General features: G+C 44.0%; 1 pseudogene; it reads left to right on the forward strand.

Annotated features, from left to right (window-relative positions):
* Positions 1-490: 490 nt before the first annotated feature.
* LOC109756681 (protein argonaute 14-like) lies at positions 491-4,711 on the forward strand (annotated as a pseudogene).
* The last annotated feature ends 14,585 nt before the right edge of the window (positions 4,712-19,296 follow it).

Raw genomic sequence — 19,296 nt, forward strand, 5'->3', positions numbered from 1 at the left:
CTTTACACGCCCCCACGGGGTACCTCTCGATTCTTCACAGGAAACAAAAGGAGAAAGCTTCAAGGAGACCTATCTACATGCGCCCCTGTGGCTGACGCCATCATCAACAGTGGGCCACCAGAGGCCGGCGCCAACCTCATCCAGATCAGCGGCGGCGGCGGCCGGACGCTGCAGCCCTGCTCCGGGCTCGGCAAGAACTTGGGGGCACGTAGCTGTCGTCGCTCATCTTCGGAGTCTCATAGAGCTCGGGAGAATCGCTGGACTCCCAAGCGTCGCTGCGGCTTCCGGAGGAGCCGCTGGCGACGCGGATAGCAGGCCCTGCCCCTGCTGCGGCGTCAAACTGATGACCTCTCCCGGAGCAACACTCTAGGCGGCGCCTTCTGCTTCGAAGACCTTGAAGAACAACGTGGAGACGCCGTCATACTCAAAGTGGATCGCGAGGGCGCCCTCCGCACGGCACACTCGGGCGACCTCACCCCAGCCTCGGGTCATGAAGATCTTGCCCGAGGAGACAGCTTCAACCTCCGCTCCAATCGCCGGCGCGTCGCAGTCGGCGTGCTGCAACCAAAGCTCCAGGGGTCCCCTCGGCGGCATCACATCAGAGAAGAACCGCGGGAAGCGAATCCAGGAGCGTGAAGGCATCGCCGCCCACAGCACCAGTTCGCGCGAGGAGTCCGTGGCATGGACTCCTGGGGCGACGGAGCGCGTCACCGCGGCCTGGCTGCCGCGACCACGGCGAGGGCGACGCCGCTCACCGCTTCTTCCACCTAAGCCCTCGGCTTGGGCGTACAAGGGCAATGGGTACCCAGGAGGAGGCCACTCGCACCAAGGCCTTGCCACCTCATGCATCACCACCACGTCACAGTGGTGGACCGGCCTCTTCTTCGGCGGAAGCGGCCCTGGCTCGTCGCGGGGAGTCTTCCCTTTCTCCGCAGCGGAAAACCTTCGGATGGGCGCCATTGGCGTCGCTGCTAGCAATGGAGCAAGGGGGAAGAAGCGAGCGGAATGGGAAGAGATGGGCGACGGGGGCTCTGCCCCCCTACCCATTTACAACAGGAGAAGGCCAACCAGCGCCCCCCACGATCACAGGAAATGATGATTTTTCCTTACATGACGCAGGGACTTGTCAAGTCGGGCAGTTGCCGAGGCAGCGTGGGGAAGCGGAGACACCCACGTCAAATCAACCGCCACGCGTCGACCAAGGCCGCAGGCTGTGGGGGCCCGTGGCGCTCCGCACTTGCCCGTTGGCTTTGCCTCGAACCCAAGTCCGAGCACGCCTTGGGCCCGGGGGCTACTGTCGGCGTTCTGGGAACGGGGGTCCCCAGACTTGCCTGCAGCCCACGGCGTGGCGCTGCTAGCGGGCCTGTATGGCCCATCTTCACCAACAAACGTTCAAGACCCTCACGAGGGGCCAAGCCTCGTGAGGTGGACGACACAAGACCTCCTCGGGAGCGGCCTCACCAGGCTGGCTCGCGAGGGGCGGAGAGATCAAGGCAAGGCAAACCTCGCGAGGTTCTTGTGACATGAGCCATGACGGTTGAGACCAGGCGGGCGCCAGCGCGTGCAGTGTCCTTGTTTCCACTTTGGTGCTAAGGAGTCAAGCGTAGGCGAGGAGTTCTGAGGCATCAGGCAAAGGTTTCCATATCGGTGCAATGAGACCAAGACCAACAGGACGGCAGGACGGAGGTCACCGTGGAGCCCAAGACGGCGTCACCACCAGAGCCTTTGGCAGGCGAAGACTACTTTTGTCAGGATAAGGTGTACTAGTTGTCCCGTTTCAAATTGGCCGTTGTGGGATCCCTTCCCGCTCAATATTTGGGAAGAGGACCAGGGCCTCTATAAATAGGACTAGCCACCACCGTAGGAGGTAACTCATTTAGAGGCAGAAGGATCTCATCTCGAGCAATCCTCACCCACACAAGTTCACCAAGCACAAGAACACCTCTCCTCAGGAGGCTGTTCTTCCCCTTGTACTGTTCATCCTCAGCCCAAGAGGCAATCCACCACCACACACTGGAGTAGGGTATTACACCACAACGGTGGCCCGAACCAGTATAAATCTTGTGTCCCTTGTGTTGCGAGTTCGTCGAGCTAGCCCAGAGATCGCGGAGTGCGTGAGGGCATGATCTATGAGGGAGAGATCTTCACGCGCACCCCAGAGTTCGAACCTTAAGGGTTTTGCCGGAACCCGAGATCCGACACCTATGGCCCATAAGGCCCATATCTTTCCCCGGGGGGTTCCGGTAACCTCCCGGTACTCCAGAAAAATGCCCGAATCACTCGGAACCATTTCGATGTCCGAATGCAACCTTCCAATATATGAATCTTTACCTCTCGACCATTCGAGACTCCTCGTCATGTCCGTGATCTCATTCAGGACTTCGAACAAACTTCGGTACATCAAATCACATAACTCATAATACAAATCGTCATCGAACATTAAGCGTGCGGACCCTACGGGTTCGAGAACTATGTAGACATGACCGAGACACATCTCCAGTCAATAACCAACAGCAGAACCTGGATGCTCATATTGGCTCCTACATATTCTATGAATATCTTTATCGGTCAAACCGCATAACAACATACGTGGTTCCCTTTGTTACTTGCCCGAGATTCGATCGTCGGTATCATCATACCTAGTTCAATCTCGTTACCGGCAAGTCGGTTTACTCGTTCCGTAATACTTCATCCTGCAATTAACTCATTAGTCACATTGCTTGCAAGGCTTATAGTGATGAGCATTACCGAGAGGGCCCAGAGATACCTCTCAGATACACAGAGTGACAAATCCTAATCTCGATCTATGCCAACCCAACAAATACCTTCGGAGACACCTGTAGAGCATCTTTATAATCACCCAGTTACGTTGTGACGTTTGATAGCACACAAGGTGTTCCTCTGGTATTCGGGAGTTGCATAATCTCATAATCAAAGGAACATGTATAAGTCATGAAGAAAGCAATAGCAATAAAACTCAAGATCATAATGCTAAGCTAACGGATGGGTCTTGTCCATCACATCATTCTCTAATGATGTGATCCCATTCATCAAATGACAACACATGTCAATGGTCAGGAAACATAACCATCTTTGATTAACGAGCTAGTCAAGTAGAGGCATACTAGGGACACTCTGTTTTGTCTATGTATTCACACATGTACTAAGTTTCCGGTTAATACAATTCTAGCATGAATAATAAACATTTATCATGATATAAGGAAATATAAATAACAACTTTATTATTACCTCTAGGGCACATTTCCTTCACTGATGAGCAAGACTTTTAAGCTATGGTGCCATATTGTAGCTATTTGGCCAAGCCTCATGCCTCAATACAAATTTTGTCGTGAGTCGCGGTGGGTTTTAAAACCGTTACATTTTTGCAAGGAGTTACTACTGTCATTCTCTAAGAAGACCAGTCATAAACCCAGCAGGATCATATTCTACAAGTAAGTGCTTCCAACTTCCAAGTATGGTGTTATCATTCATTGTTAGCGGCGACTTTGCTAAATCGCTTTTGTTTTCTATGTAGGGACGGTATGACTGAAGGGCAATTCGCCCAAGTTCTGATGTATGAATTGGATGCCATCATGAAGGTGATGCCTTCAATTCATCATGTTCTTTCCCTGTCTAATTCTGCTTTAATTCTTTTTTGGTGTATTAACAATGTTCCTTTTTTCTATCCAAATGTGCGTGCATCTTTGCAGGAGGATTATCAGCCCCCCTTGACATTTGTGGTTTTCTAGAAAAGGCATCACACAAGGCTCTTCCCTGAGGTGCACGAAAAAAAGGAAAAAAGTGGAAACATCCTTCCTAGTAAGTGTGCCTCACACACATGAACACACACACACACACACACACACACACACACAGTATACATACACAACACATTCTAATTTAATAGCATCTGCATTTGCCATTGTGTTTGATTGTCACCATTCTCTCGATGATGCTTGCTGGAACCATGGTCGACACCAACATATGCCATCCGAGATTCAGGTACCATTGTGTTTGATTTACCATTGTGTTAGATTTCTACCTTTCTAGCCATGCCGAGATTCAGGTACAGTGTCACCCATTTCTTTTGCTGCCGGTTGGGACATACACTTTGTGTAGCATTGACTGATTGTGAGCATTTTGCATGTTCTTTTTAGGGCACAAGCAAACCAACACACTACCATGTCCTCTTCGATAAAAACCGTTTCGCGACCAATGGGTTGCAGCAGATCACCAATAACATGTGCTACACATAAGCTCGGCACATCTCCCTCTTTCTCTTTTTTCTGATTCAGGTTCATCTATCACGTTGACTCCTATTTTGCTAGCTAGACTAACTCTGATGTGGTATCTTTGCTTGTAAATGCAGATACGCTCAATGCACTCACTCTGTCTCTGTTGGTGAGTTTCTTGTCCAAGTTCATCTCATATTTTCCTTGTAAAAAAGAGCACAATGGTATGTAATTATCTTTTATGGTACTAATGCTTGAGTCCTTTCTTCGCAGTTCCTCCTGCCTACTATGCTCACCTGGCCGCGTTCCGCTCAAGGTATTACGATGTGCCATCGGAGGTCTTGGACAGCGCCTCGATCATCAACGGTGGTTCTCGGGAGTCAGTCGCCGCCGGCGCAGGAGCTGGTGGTCCTCCTGTGACATTCCGTCACCTCCCTAGGATCAGGGATAACATCAAGGACGTGATGTTCTATTGCTGAATTGGCCCATTGCTTGGTACATTTGCTGATTAGGTGGTACACTTGCTGGGAACTTGTGATGTTGGATCATTAATGTACTTTGGTATGTTGTTGGTGAAACATGGGAGATGGGATGCTGTCGTGGTTTTGCATCTGTTAGATATTTTGTGCAGAGCAAGAAGGGAATCAAGCGGGCTTTCAATATGATGAAAAAAATGGTGTTCACATATGGTGCAGAATTATGATTAAATGTATCCTATACAAAAAATGTAGTTTAACAAAATCCACCAAAAATGTATCCTGCACAAAAGAAGATAAATGGTTCAAACATATTTTTTGGATAATACAGTTGTTTTAGTGCAGGGCACTCAACGAAAAAATAACATGCTAAGAGAGTTAGTGGCAGCCTCAAAAATAATTTGCTACACATGATAGTGTTCTATAATTCAACTAACCTTTTAAAAATAATTTGCTACATATAACCCAAAGATAAAGGCTTTCAACACGAATAAAGTATATTGGTAAATAATGAAGAAGCCTAACATCAATAATACCACACACAAAAATACTTCTTGAGAATCAGGTGCCGTCGGGATCTCCATTAATAAGTAATAATCTCTTCCTGTCGGCCATGTAAGTACTCCAAGTAGCTAGCTAGTTAAGAAAGTGACGTACAATCGGATTAGGAGTTAACATGAATAACTTGCAAGTTGAAGTTTGCAATGCAGCCAGACAAAACACACTAACATCTAGCAAACATCCATACATCATGGATCTGCAAGCACAAAGAACTTGACTGGCGCCTCACTAGTTGGCGGTGCAGTTGGCTGTGACATCTTGCCGCTGTGAATGAGGGAAGACCGACGAGGAACGGGGGAAGGCTGGCGAGGAACAAAAGAAGACCAGTCGAACTGGAGGAAGCAAGAGCCACCGCCACCACAACACAAGAGCGTGTGGTTGGGTGGAGAATGGATAAGTGTAGAGCTGGGGCCTGGGAGCGCTTCGGGTGGAGAATAAGGTATTTTGCCTATTCGGGCTAATGTGCTGCCAAAAAATAGGCCGCTACACGCTATCCTGTTTTACCGCGATACGGCATGCTATTTTGTGAACAGCTCTATAGCGAGCAAAATTACAAAACTTTAGCATGATCTCTCATCATATGCTATAACGCGCTATTAGTGGAGAAATAGCACGTAATTTTTTTTCGTTAGGCACACTTAGTCAAATTTTGGCATGATGTGTACAATTGTGCATTTGAGATGTATTTTTTTAGATCAAAAATATGTAAACTCAAATCATTCCATATTTTGAACCACTTTTAGTTCACATCCTATAAACTGTCATAAGAAAATGAGTGGTTGATAAGGCATTTTTATTGTAGTACATGCGACTAATAATGCTAGTGGGATGGGCCGATGGAGACCGATATATAAATTTCGAAGCCAGCATGTCGTCGTCAGTGCAAAACGACATTGAAATGAAGTGAATGGACGATCAACTCTAGTTTCTATTGATTCTCAAGTATATACACATCTAAAATTGATACGAAGAAGAGGTGCATGTTGATAACCCACAAGTATAGGGGATCAATTGTAGCCTTTATCGATAAGTAAGAGTGTCGAACCCAACGAGGAGCTAAAGGTAGAATTTATATTCCCTTCAAGTTCTATGGTCCACCAATACAACGCTACGTGCACTTAACATTCGCTTTACCTACAGCAACTATGAAACTATTTTGGAGGTGTGATAGGATAGGTTTGCAAGAATAAAACTAGAAGTACTTAGCGAGAATAAACTACGAGTAATTTGCAAGATAATAAAGTTAGTTGTTTAGTAGAAAGGTTTTAGCCACACAAGAAAGTTATTTGTCCCTAGGCAATCGATAACTAGACCGATAATCATTATTTCAATTTTATATTAGGGAGAGGCATGAGCTAACATACTTTCTCTACTTGGATCATATGCACTTATGATTGGAACTCTAGCAATCATCTACAACTACAAAAGATTACTAAGGTAAAACCCAACCATAGCATTAAGTATCAAGTCCTATTTACTCCCATACGCAACAAACCCCTTACTCAGGTATGTGTTTTAGTCACTCATGCCACCCACTATAAGAGAATCATGAACGTATTGCAACACCCTACAGCGGGATCCCTCACGCTTACGCGACACGGAGGGCACCATAGGACAGCACCAAAATAAAACATACAACTCAAACCAATCACAATCATCAATCAACCCATAGGACAAAACTGATCTACTCAAACATCATAGGAAACCACATATCATTGGATAATAATATATAGTGTTGAGCACCATGTTTAAGTAGAGATTACAGCGGGGAGAAGAGGTGTTACACCGCTGCATAGAGGGGAGAAAGTTGGTGTTGACGGTAGCGAGGTTGTTGGTGTTGATCGTCGTCACGATCCTCGCCCCGGCGGCACTCCGGCGCCATCGGGAGAGAGGGGGAGAGAGCTCCCCTCCTCCTCCTCCTCCTTCTTCTTCTTCTTCTTCCTTGACCTCCCCCTAGATTGGAGGAGGGTTCCCCCTCTAGTCCATGGCCTCCATGGTGGCGGAGGGGCGAGAGCCCCTCCGAGATTGGATCACTCTCTTTGTTTCTCTTCTGTTTCGCGACCCTTCTTTCTAGCCTTTCACCATTTCTTAAATTCCCGAAGATCCGTAACTCCGATTGGGCTGAAATTTTAACACGATTTTCTTCCGGATATTAGCTTCCTTGCGACCGAAGGACACCACCAACTGACCTTCGAGGTGGCCACAAGTGCAGGGCGCGCCCTTTGAGCTTGTGGGGTCTATGGGCCACCCCTTACACCGATTCGTCTTCCTAAGAATCACATATATTCCAAAAAAAATCTCCATCAAATTTTATCGTGTTTGGACTTCGTTTGATATGGATATTCGGTGAAACAAAAAACATGCAACAAACTAGAACTGGCACTGGGCACTAGATCAATATGTTAGTCCAAGAAAATAATATAAATTGTTGCCAAAAGTATGTAAAAGTTGTAGAATATTGGAATGAAACAATCAAATATTATATATACGATGGAGACGTATCAGCATCCCCAAGCTTAATTTCTACTCGTCCTCGAGTAGGTAAATGATAAAAAAGATAATGTTTGATGTGGAATGCTACCTAGCATATTCTTGATCATGTAGTCTAATCATGGCATGAATATTAAGACATGAGTGATTCAAGGCAATAGTCTATTAATTTGACATCAAATGAATAATGCAAGACATGCATGTAATTCATCATTGCCTTTCATAGTAATGGAGCTAAAGGAAATAGCCTCTATATACTTAATTGTGGTAAGCATGACACACTCAGTCTTCCCTGCATAAAGTATAAATCATGAGCACCTTGGTGTCAAACCAGGCAATTGGATCGTACTTCTAACATGCTTCAGCATTTTCAACTTCACTCAATATATGAGTGTGACCCATGGATATAGCACTATGGGTGGAATAGAATGCAGTGGTAGGGATCAATAGGAGAAAGAAGAAAGTCTTGCATCAACTAGGCGGATCATTGGGGTATGGAGATGCCCATCAATCGATATCAATGCGAGGAGTAGGGATTGCCATGCAACGGATGCACTAAGAGCTATAAGTGTATAAAAGCTCAAACTGAAAACTTAGTGGGTGTGCATTTGAGGAAGCCCATCATCGGAATATACAAGCCAAGTTTATAATGAAAATTTCCCACTAGTATATGAAAGTGATAACTCAAGAGACTGTTTATATGAAGAACATGGTGCTACTCTGAAGCACAAGTGTGGTCAAAGGATAGTAACATTGCCCCTTCTCTCTTTTGTCTCATCATTTTTTTATTTTTTTTGTTGGGCTCTTTTTGGCCTACTTTTTATTTTTATTTTTATTATTCGTTCGGAGTCTCATCCTGACTTGTGGGGGAATCACAGTTTCCATCATCCTTTCCTCACTCGGGCAATGCTCTAATAATGATGATCATCACACTTTTATTTCCTTACAAATCGATACAACTAATACATGATGACTCCATATTAATGCCTCTGGAAGTGTGCCAGGATGTGCAATGATCTAGCATAGCAAAGATATCAAAAATAGACAAGCCATGAAAATATCATGCTAGCTATCTTACAATTATGCAAAGCAATGTGACAATGAACGCTCAAGTCATGTATATGATGATGATGGAAGTTGCATGGCAATATATCTCAGAATGACTATGGAAATGCCATGATAGGTAGGTATGGTGGCTGTTTTGAGGAAGGTAGGAGGGTTTATGCACCGGCGAAGTTGCGCGGTACTAGAGATGCTAGCAATGGTGGAAAGGTGAGAGTGCGTATAATCCGTGGACTCAACATTAGTCATAACACTACAAAAAAATACACTTCCGTGATGATACGTGTTTGTCACAGTAGGTCACGTTTTTTGTCATGCATGTACATCAATGACGATTTTATGATAGAATCAAGATAGTCATACCTGGGCTATCGTAGAAGTGTTCCATGACATTACCAAAATTATCATCACGGAAGTGTCCACTTCCATGACGATAAATGGCGCGTCATAGAAATGCTTTCGTCAAGGGTAACCGACACGTGGCATCCACAGTTAAGCTATCGGGTTCCGGTTTGGATCCGATAACCCATTAACAGCCTGGGCCAATGGGGATTTTCCACATGTAAAATCATCATTGGCTGGAGGAAACACGTGTTTGCTCCTCGGTGGGCCAGATGTCATCCGTCCAATGGAGGAGACATGCCTATGATACATCAACATGTGGCAGGGCCCAACAGAGGCCCATATAGATTAAAAAGGCCGGCCCATTCAAAGGCCCGTAGTACTAACTCAGGTACTAGTGGGCCAGCCCAATAACGGCCTGTTTAAACATGGCCCATTTACGGCCTGAAGCCAGGTCTGGCCCGTTAATTGTTCGCCGAATATTTGGGCCCAATTACGGCCCAATGACTTTCGGCCTGTTAGAGGCCCGATGTAGACATGGGCCCATTTCAGCCTGGTGTGTCTTTTGGCCTGGGAATGGCCCGTGCTGCCCATGGGCCATATATGGTCCGATGCGACATCCGGCCCACTAACGGCCCGTGATAAAGGTGGCAACAGTTCAGCCCAACGTGACTTTGGGCCTGTTAAAGACCTGTCATATAATTCGGCCCATTGATGCCTGTACTAAGCTTTCGGCTTCTGAAAGGCCCATGATATTAGTGGGCCAACTAAGGCCCGAGATATGTTTTGGCCTGGTAATGGCCCGTCATATAACTAGGCCAAAAAAGGCCCGGTCTACATTTCAGCCTACTGAAGGCCCGTCGACGACTAGTGAAAATTGAGGCCCAACATGCATTTCGGCCTTCTAAAGGCCCATGGTTTCTTCTAGGCCATAACAGGCCAGCAGAATATTCAGCCTGTTAATGGCCCAAAGCTACATGGGCCCAACTAAGTGCTGGGTCCACTAAAGGCCCAACTAAAATTTGGGCCAAATATAGGCCCGAGTAAGTTGTGGGCTTGGCGCAAAGTGTGAAGGCCCCAATGGCCTTTCAGGCCCAAGAAAGTTGCAGGCCAGCCCAATTGTGGCGTGCTAAAAAGCAGGCCCGTTAGAGGCGAATGTTTCGGCCCGGTCGACTACATCAGATTTTTTCAGATAGGGAATGATGGTAGTAACTAGTAGGAATTAAGAACAAACATACTCTATACAATAAAGAAATTACGGCATAGTAACTTAGAATAAACCTACACTATACAATAAAGGATTTATGGTATATTACATCCACTGGGCATCGAAGTTCGTCACCAGTGATCATAAAGTGCAACGAAGAAGTAGATTATAAAAACTGGGCACAATTGCAGCGTAACAAAATAATACTGAACCAAGACCACTTCCAAGACAGTTCAAGAAAGGTTAGCCTTGCGCGGGAACTGCTGCGCAAGCTGCTGAGCAAGGCTGTGAGACCGGCCTAGCATGTCGGTCATAGCTTCCAGGTGTAGTTGTTTAGCAATGAGGTTCTCATTGGTGTTCTCCGCAATCTTTCTTAGAGTTAGGACTTCAAGTCGAAGTTGAGTTGCAGAATACCTTTCTGATAGAACTTGGGACTGAAGAGGTCGAACTGATTCAGACAGCGAATTATGTGAGCTTGTCTGACTGCTAGTCTCAAGTAACTTGAACACTGCATCAAGACAAGACTTTGGGGTTTTCTCGCTATCTTCAAGATGTTTTGCCTTCTTTGCTACAATATATGTTAGGTTTGTCTCACAACCTTCAGCAGACTTGTGCATGCCATTAGGCATATCACCCTGAAACAAGCAGAGAGATGACAGGTTTTGCATGTGTATAAACAAAGAAGATAATTGTGCTGTCAATTCCATCCAATTTCAAATTAGAGAATAAAGAGTAAGTTCAAAATAACAATAGCATAATTTGGCATTGCTCATAATGCGGGGAGCTTCACCACACTACTGGATTACCATGTCAACATAAAAAAGCATAGATGAAGGGGAAAGACAATCATTGTATCTATTTTGGTTAATGTGCATGGCATGTTGTTCATATCATTAGCCACATCAGTAAGATAAAACAAGAGATGACAAGGTGCAAACGTGGGTTGCTTCGCCACACACTGGATTATAGATCCACAAAAACAAGCATACTTATAGGGAGTATTGAGTAATGTGCATGGTATGAATAAGGAATTTGGTTTTACATGTAAAACTTGGAACTTACGGCTGTTGTGAACATGCATTTTGATAGAAACAGCAAACTAAACAGCAGTTAACGATAGGGAGTATGAGCAAATAAAACAGCAGTTGAGCATAAAGGCTTTAGAAGGACTGACTTACATTAACAGTTAACACCGGCTTTATAATGCCCTTCTCCATGTCAAGGGAAGGATAACTCAAGAATTTCAGCACAGAATCTTCTTCATAAGCATTGTCTGTACTCTACATTTTGTAGAGAGTAATTATAGATATGATAATACTGGAAGGGACAGAGGATAATGAAGATAAGATGCAGATTGATGCTACATTATCAACTACCAATCCCTAGAAGTACAAGCGTTACAGGACAAAATGTACTGACAAGAGCAATGGGATACACTTCTGCACTGGCACTGTCTGTGTATTCAACTTTTTGGTAAGATTAAATATAGATCTGATATTTTTTAGTAAATGGTGGGCGAGGGAGATAAGATGCAGAATGCTACACAATGAACCAATTCCTCTTCCCATAATATAAGAGTGTTTTGTACACTGGTGTACTTTACAAAACATTCTTATATTATGGGATGGAGGGAGTAGCTGTTAATGTAAGTACAATGATAGACGACATTCAGTCCTTACAAGAGGACTGCAGAGCTAAACCTCTTCAAAAGCATTGGGTTGATTCTAAATTTATGTAAGAGTTCATACAGATCTTATGATGTCCACCAAATGGACGATAACAAGGCTAACATATGTAGTGATGCTCCATAATCAACCAGCTATGAAAGTAAGTATGGTCATACAGGGCAAGAGGTACTCACAAGAGCAATGCAGTGTGCAATATAGTTGCGAGATTCTGTGGTCCCTTCAGAATGAATGTTCTTCTGCTAACAGTTTTCGTACAAGTGAGACGTTAAGGCAAATGCAGAAATGTAGTTCAAATTGTGATGTGATATCATAGATAGTACCTTATGCTGCAGACAAGACCAATGTGTAACAAGGTTATTCCAGTCACTGTCTGATAAATGTAGCACCGGAGACTTTATAGAAATTTCGTTTAGAGGCTTGCCATCGAAGTGCGCTTGCCTCAGGTAGGAATGATACTTCATCAACGAGTGCTTGAAAAGCCCAACCAACCCTTGCTCGTCTTGACAATCCAGTTTGGTCCTCGCCTATTTAAAAGAATGAAATCTTGTGTCTTCTGTCAGCAGAAACATATGTAGTAGTTACCATGAATAACATTAGTACATTACTTACACGTAAGTTGCGGAGGAAGATTGGAAATTGTTCTGTGTCTGCGGTATAATCTTTCCATGAAGGAAACATGCGCACAAAGTTCCTGACAACAATATAATTAGCTTCGTCTTTGAAACTTGGGAAGAAATGGAACAGGGGTCCTATTTGCTGCAATTGGGGCTCTCTCTGGTTCAAAAAGGGATTTGGCAACTTAATTTGGTGTACTCTTTGCTGGAATGGGGGTTTTGCATCGTAGAGCTAGTGCTGTGTCAACTGGCATCATCATACTATTTGCTGCAGTTGGGGTCTGCTGAGTTGGGGCATCAGAGATGACCAGTGTAGTAGGGCTAGAGTCTGCTAGAGTTGGGGCCGTGTTTTGTGGGTCAGGTGATATTGCAACTACACCTAATGGGCTATTTGATTTATCAGGTGTCACTACCTTTTCCAAATACTTTGCTTGGCTCGTCCAAGATCAGCAATCGTCCTCTTCCTTTTGAATGTCTAATACATAAGAACAACATTTGAATGGATAAATATGGTATGATGACAGATGGAATATGTACTAAAAATGGATAGGCAGGGCGTATTCACGTACACGATGTGTAAACTAAGCTAATGGCAGTGCAACAAAGTAGAAGCAATGCAAAGCATCAGTTGCAAGATATGTGCGACCAATATAACCTTCGAAAGTTAGAGCAAGCACCTTGATGGGTGAATAAGATAGGGCATCTGCCTCTGACTCCTCCACTAGGGAGCTACATTGACTTAGGTCTCCCTCTAGCTCACAATCACTGTTAGGATAATATTCTGAGCATGAATTTGTAGGTGGAGAGCGTTTGCATTGCATTGCATCTAGACTTGATTTCAGTCCCTTAATGCCAAGTTTGACAGCCATGGCATTGTTCTGCTTTATTCTTTTCCTACGCGCAAGCTCATAGTCATTAAGATCCTGTTCAGTATCTAAGATTCATGAAAACATAAAAAGTAGTCAGATTATCTATGGAATGCATTGCAGATTCAACTCGAAGAGTGTCTCCCTATAAACCCCTGCATATGCAAAGTTCATCCCCAACCATGCTGACCAGACCACACACAGAAATACAAACCTCTTATGTCTCTATAACAGGCAGACACACATTTCAAAACTGAAGTAGGAACATTAGAATCATATCAAATTCGTATTTGAACAAATAAACTAAGGAATTATGAGTGGCATAATGTTTAGCTTCAAAGGGCGGAGTGCTGGTAGTGCGACACAAAGCAAGTAGGTAGATTGTATTCCATGTAAAAGATCGTAGTCTATGTAAAAGGTGGAAATGACACTTTCTTTCTATACAATGCAGTGTTCGTTGCCCACACATGATGGAAGAGATCACACAGAGAAATACTATTCACTCATGTCTGCGGTTCCAGTATTTTGAAACAGGGTGGTGCACCCTAAAAGAATATTGAAAACAAATATGACAAGGCAAGAATAGATGTAGTGGATCAATCATTACTTGTGAGCTTACTAGGACAAGTATGCACAATTGTAACTACAGTAAGAGACCGTCCAAAATCTGAATCAAGAAGTTGGTCTAGCACTTATTGTTTGCAACTAATCGACGTGAATAATTGGATATCATATCGAATGAGTAAGAAAGACAAGTAAAATTGTCAACAAACCTGGCCTACAGTAGTAATCCGGGTCAATGTCACTACGGCCAACAATCCAAAATGACTAGTCTCTGTTCCTAGGGCCGGAATTTTGAAACCCTGTGAACTTTACAGGTACTAAAGATTATTGAAATACATCTGAACCATTAAGTGTAGGTAGCACTCAGTACACAACAAACCCTAATGACAGTCCTGCCTAATGAGTAATGAATCAATTAGAAAATGGGTGATGAGGAGTGGCTGCTGACTGTTGAGGACGTATCTTAGGATAAATCGGGTTGGCTTAGTGGCTGCTGCATGCCTGAGCCCTGAACGAACTAGGAAGGTAGGCACGGCGGCGCGCCCGGGCAGCGGTGACGTTGTTGGGCGAGCGGCTCCTGGCCTCATGTTAGTTCGACGTCTCCTCCTAGAGTCATGCCATCCGGGGACGGCAAGTCGCCGGCGAGGCAGGCGGCTGGGGGCGAGTAGAGATCAGAAGCGCAGCAGAACAGAGGGGAATCGAGGCCTGGGCCGAGCCAAAATCCCAGGGTGGGCCGCGGCCCACCGTGGGCACCCTGTAGAGATACACACCCGAGAGGCGTACATGCATTTTCGAAACTAAATTAGGAACATTTAGCTGACCAATTAAATGACTCTGTTTTAATAATATCAGATCCGTATTTGAACAACTAAGCTTGTTTAGCTTGATGGGTGGAGCAGTGCTATTATGACATGAAGCACGTATGCTGATCGTATAGTGATCATAAAAGGGGGAACCCTAAGCATTTTTTTTAGAAAAAGAGGGTCTCCCCTCCGATTTCTATTAAAGAAACCACCACGGAACCAACATGATCAATTAAACCCTAAGCATGATCAATTAAACCCTATTATGACTGTGCAATGGCAGATGTAAAGCTGTAAACCGGAGAAATTCTATTTAGCATCCATTGTTTGCTTCGAACTAAGAACTAAATTCTAAGAGCTGAAAAGAAAAGTACAGTAACCAAGTTATGATCTATTTTCTGGTTGAGATCAAAAAGTTGAGGAGATATGAAGTACCACCTCTCTTGCGGCACCGTGTAGGCATCGGGGGTGCTATGGCTGTCGGTGGCATTGAAGCAGATCTGCGATAGTAGACGGGTGCATCGAGGGATAAGTCCCGTTGCGGTGGAGGAGAAGGTCGTGTGAGCGGCCCCTGCAAAGAGGAGGACAGCGACGATGAAGTGAGAGGACGCGATGCAAGGCTCTTGGTCCGTCGACGTGGATGAGAAACTTCCATCTCTAGCAGTGGACGACGCGGTCTTGGTAGGCGCCCCGGCATGGTGGAGGGCGGTGGCGATGGATGGGGTGGAGGACGGCGGCGATGGATGGGGTGGCAGACGGAGGAGGCTGGTGTGGGGATGGTGTTCTAGCGCGGATGGTGTATGAATGGGAAAATGGAGGGAGAGGTACAGGGAACCATGTTTTTGGGACGCGCCTATCTGAAATATGGTAAAGTTAAGAACTTAACCCCCGTTTAAAATTTGGACGTCTCGTCGGTTGGGGATAGGACAGTAATCTCGCATCTCGCCAATATTTGCCCAGAGTGATTTCGGGCGAGGAGAGGGTGTTTTGGCGCCCACGGTGTATGAACAGGGCTGACAGGTAGAGGGGTTGTGTCATGTCTGAGTGAAGTTACAAACCTGCCCCTATTCAAAATATTTGCCTACATCGATTTCGGCCGAGTCGAGTATGTTTTGCCGCCCACCGTGTATGAATGGGGAAATGGAGGGAGAGACAGAGGTCTTTCGGACGAGCTTGAATCAAATGTGTTTTGCCGCCCATGTTTGGCGCCCACCGTGTCGAAATGGGCTCAGAGGCAGTCGTGTCATGTCTAATTGAAGTTACTAACCTACCCCTATTGAGAGCAGTGGAAATCGGGCCGATGGATTGTCCGTGTAAGGGGTAGACAGTAATTTCCATCTCCCAAACACTTGGCTTCGGGCAGCCGACGTGGGAGTGGATATTTTTGCCGCTTCTTTCGAAGTTTGGGACAATAAGCATCCACGTTTACTCTGGCAACTAAATTCGAATCCATTTTGTATTCCTATACGAATCTTTATAAATCATTCTATGTGTTTTTATATATCTTCAAAAGCACGACAAAGATGTATTCCACTGTCATATATGAATATGATTTACAAATGCCGATACTTGAATTCAGAAGCTAGAATCCAGTTTAAGGTGAATTAGAATATTTGAAACCACTTTATGTCCAACTCGAGTGTCACACGCAGCATAATGTGTACTCCCATTTAGATATGTACACAAGCGATGTATCAAGATTCAAATACCTAGTCAATCAACCAATAATTTACAAAACTAACAGACATATAAACAGTTATAGAGTATCTGGATCAATAATATCAACTAACATACATTAGCCAGGCCGTTGTACTTTTTTTTGCTAGAAGAGCATCCTTCTTTTACCGAAGCTAGTACAGCATCTTGGCCCTTTCCGATGCGTGCCACTTAAGGTCCATCTATACTACTATTATTGTTGAATGCACATTCAACCCGATTGGCATATTTGTAGGTCTGGCACAGCAATCAAAATGAAATGTCTCAGAGTCTTATCAATTAATACAGACTTGTGCTAAAAACAATTACAAACCAAAAAACAAAAAACAATTATTACATGATCTCTAAAACAAATGGTTTGATTGATTACATGAACAAACAACACAAAGGTTATTCAACGATGGAAAGAACATTTCACCTATGATTTACCAAGTGGGAATTTAATTTCCTTTTTTCCTGCAGGACCTTAACTATGGGTCAGTCTCAGCTTGCTTCATTTTAAAGTCCACCAAATATTTAATGGTTGTCTCGAGTACTGCTTGTGATTGTGTTGTTTGCTTACTCAACATGTCAACTTCATCTCTAAGTGCAGAAGCAGAATCTCTTTCTACCAATAGTTTAGCCTCTAGAGCATCAGCAGTTGGCAATTCATAATGCATGATTGGGCCGGTGCCACTGCTGTGGGATGATACAACGTCCATGGGGACCTCGCTCTTTGATCTTGGGCTAACCTGTTTTGCCATTAAAGTTCCGACTGGATTCAGAAAAGTTGAAGTTAGCAAAACATCTCAATTGGGAGTTATAACAACAAACCAGTTAATCAAACAAGGAATTAAAGAGTTTCAATTCGATGCTGAAAAGTAGTTATTAACATCATTGTAACCCATTGTTGCAGCAGCAAAGCAGTTAAACAAACAAGTAGCTATTTAAGTTCAGGCAAACAGGTAATTCTTAACAGTTGTGGGATGATACAACGTCCATGGGGACCTCGCTCTTTGATCTTGGGCTAACCTGTTTTTCCATTAAAGTTCCGATTGGATTCCAAAAAGTTGAAGTTAGCAAAACATCTCAACTAGGAGTTATAACAGCAAACCAGTTAAACAAACAAGGAATTAAAGAGTTTCAATTGGATGCTGAAAAGTAGTTATTAACATCATTGTAACTGGTTGCAGCAGCAAAGCAGTTAAACAAACAAGTTTTGCAAAAGGTACCTATTGTGGCATTGGAGTTTCTCTTGGATCCTAGAAAGTTGAGTAGCCAGTAACGTGATTAGAGCAACCGGTTCCAGCAGCAAAGCAGTTAAACAAACAACTTTTGCAAAAGGAACCTGTTGTGGCATTGGAGTTTCTCTTGGATCCTGAAAAGTTGAGTAGTCAGTAACTTGATTAGAGCAACAAGTTACAGCAGCAAACATGTTACACAAATATATTTTTGAAAATGTACCAGCTATGCAATTGGACTTCCAATTGGATCCTGAAAACTTGAAGTTGGTAAGATGATTACAACAACAAGTTACAGCAGCAAACTAGGTAAACAAGGAAGTTTCCGAAAACATACCTGTTGTGCCAACGGAGTTTCAGTTGGATCCTGCAAACTTGAATGTTCGCAATCATAAATAAAGTGTTGCAAGAGCCATAAGAAACTAACATCAAACTAGTAAAACTAACCAGTTTTGGCAACGTATTTAATTACACATGAACTAGTAAAACAAACAAGTTCTTGGCAACGTATTAAAGTAACAAGTCGGTACCGTTTACCAGCAATACAAACATCTGTAAATTTCTTTGATGTAAGCAAAATGATTCTAACACATATATAAGTTAAAAAGACGGTGTCCCTCATATAAACCTGACAGTTGTCTATCTATGAACATGCAAACATTACTAGTGCTACAAGTGATAACAACAAACCATTAAAACAAACAGGGTATCAGAACGTAAATTACACGTGAATTCTGCTGCACCCTAGAAGTACATATGACCAGCTATCTACGTGCTTAAGTAGCTATTTAAGTTCAGGCAAACAGGTAATTCTTAACAGTAAGTATCAAACACATAGATAGGCGAAGTCTATAATAGGATTAACAGGTTATGGCATTATGTAATCAGTAGCAAACTAAATTAAGCCAAGCAATGTAATTGAACAATTTTGCAATAAGTGGCTAACTAAAATTCCGAAAATCAAGCAACTGAACTTATGCTAGCTCTTTGTACAGGCACACTGCAACTTCTTTTTCGCTTACAAGGTTCTACGAAGGAGTCCATGGCATCAATTGCTTGGATACGTAGTCCCAATACTTCTTTCTTCCCACACTGCATTGGTAAGTCGAATGGTTAATCTGATAAGATGGTGCATCCTTGATATGTTATATGAGGACGGGTTGTCAGACTAATGTAGCCACACACATCACACTGGCTTTTACTGTATATTTCATGCGATTACATTCGGCATATCGAGATCTAAGCAATCTACAATAGGATGAAAAGACCGGCATCCTTCACATTATTGGCGAACTCAGTTCATAGAAACAAGCAATTCAACCATTCTGTGGGTAAATCAAAAGCACCACTGGAATATTTTTCACTACCCCAATCTTACACGCAAAAAGGGGCGACGCCACCGTAGGGGCTGGTATGGGCGGCCGCCTCGGGTGGCTGGAAAGTGTGCACCTAGTT

The sequence above is a fragment of the Aegilops tauschii genome, chromosome 2 (genome assembly GCF_002575655.3).
Source record: "Aegilops tauschii subsp. strangulata cultivar AL8/78 chromosome 2, Aet v6.0, whole genome shotgun sequence".
NCBI classification, from domain to species: Eukaryota; Viridiplantae; Streptophyta; class Magnoliopsida; order Poales; family Poaceae; genus Aegilops; species Aegilops tauschii.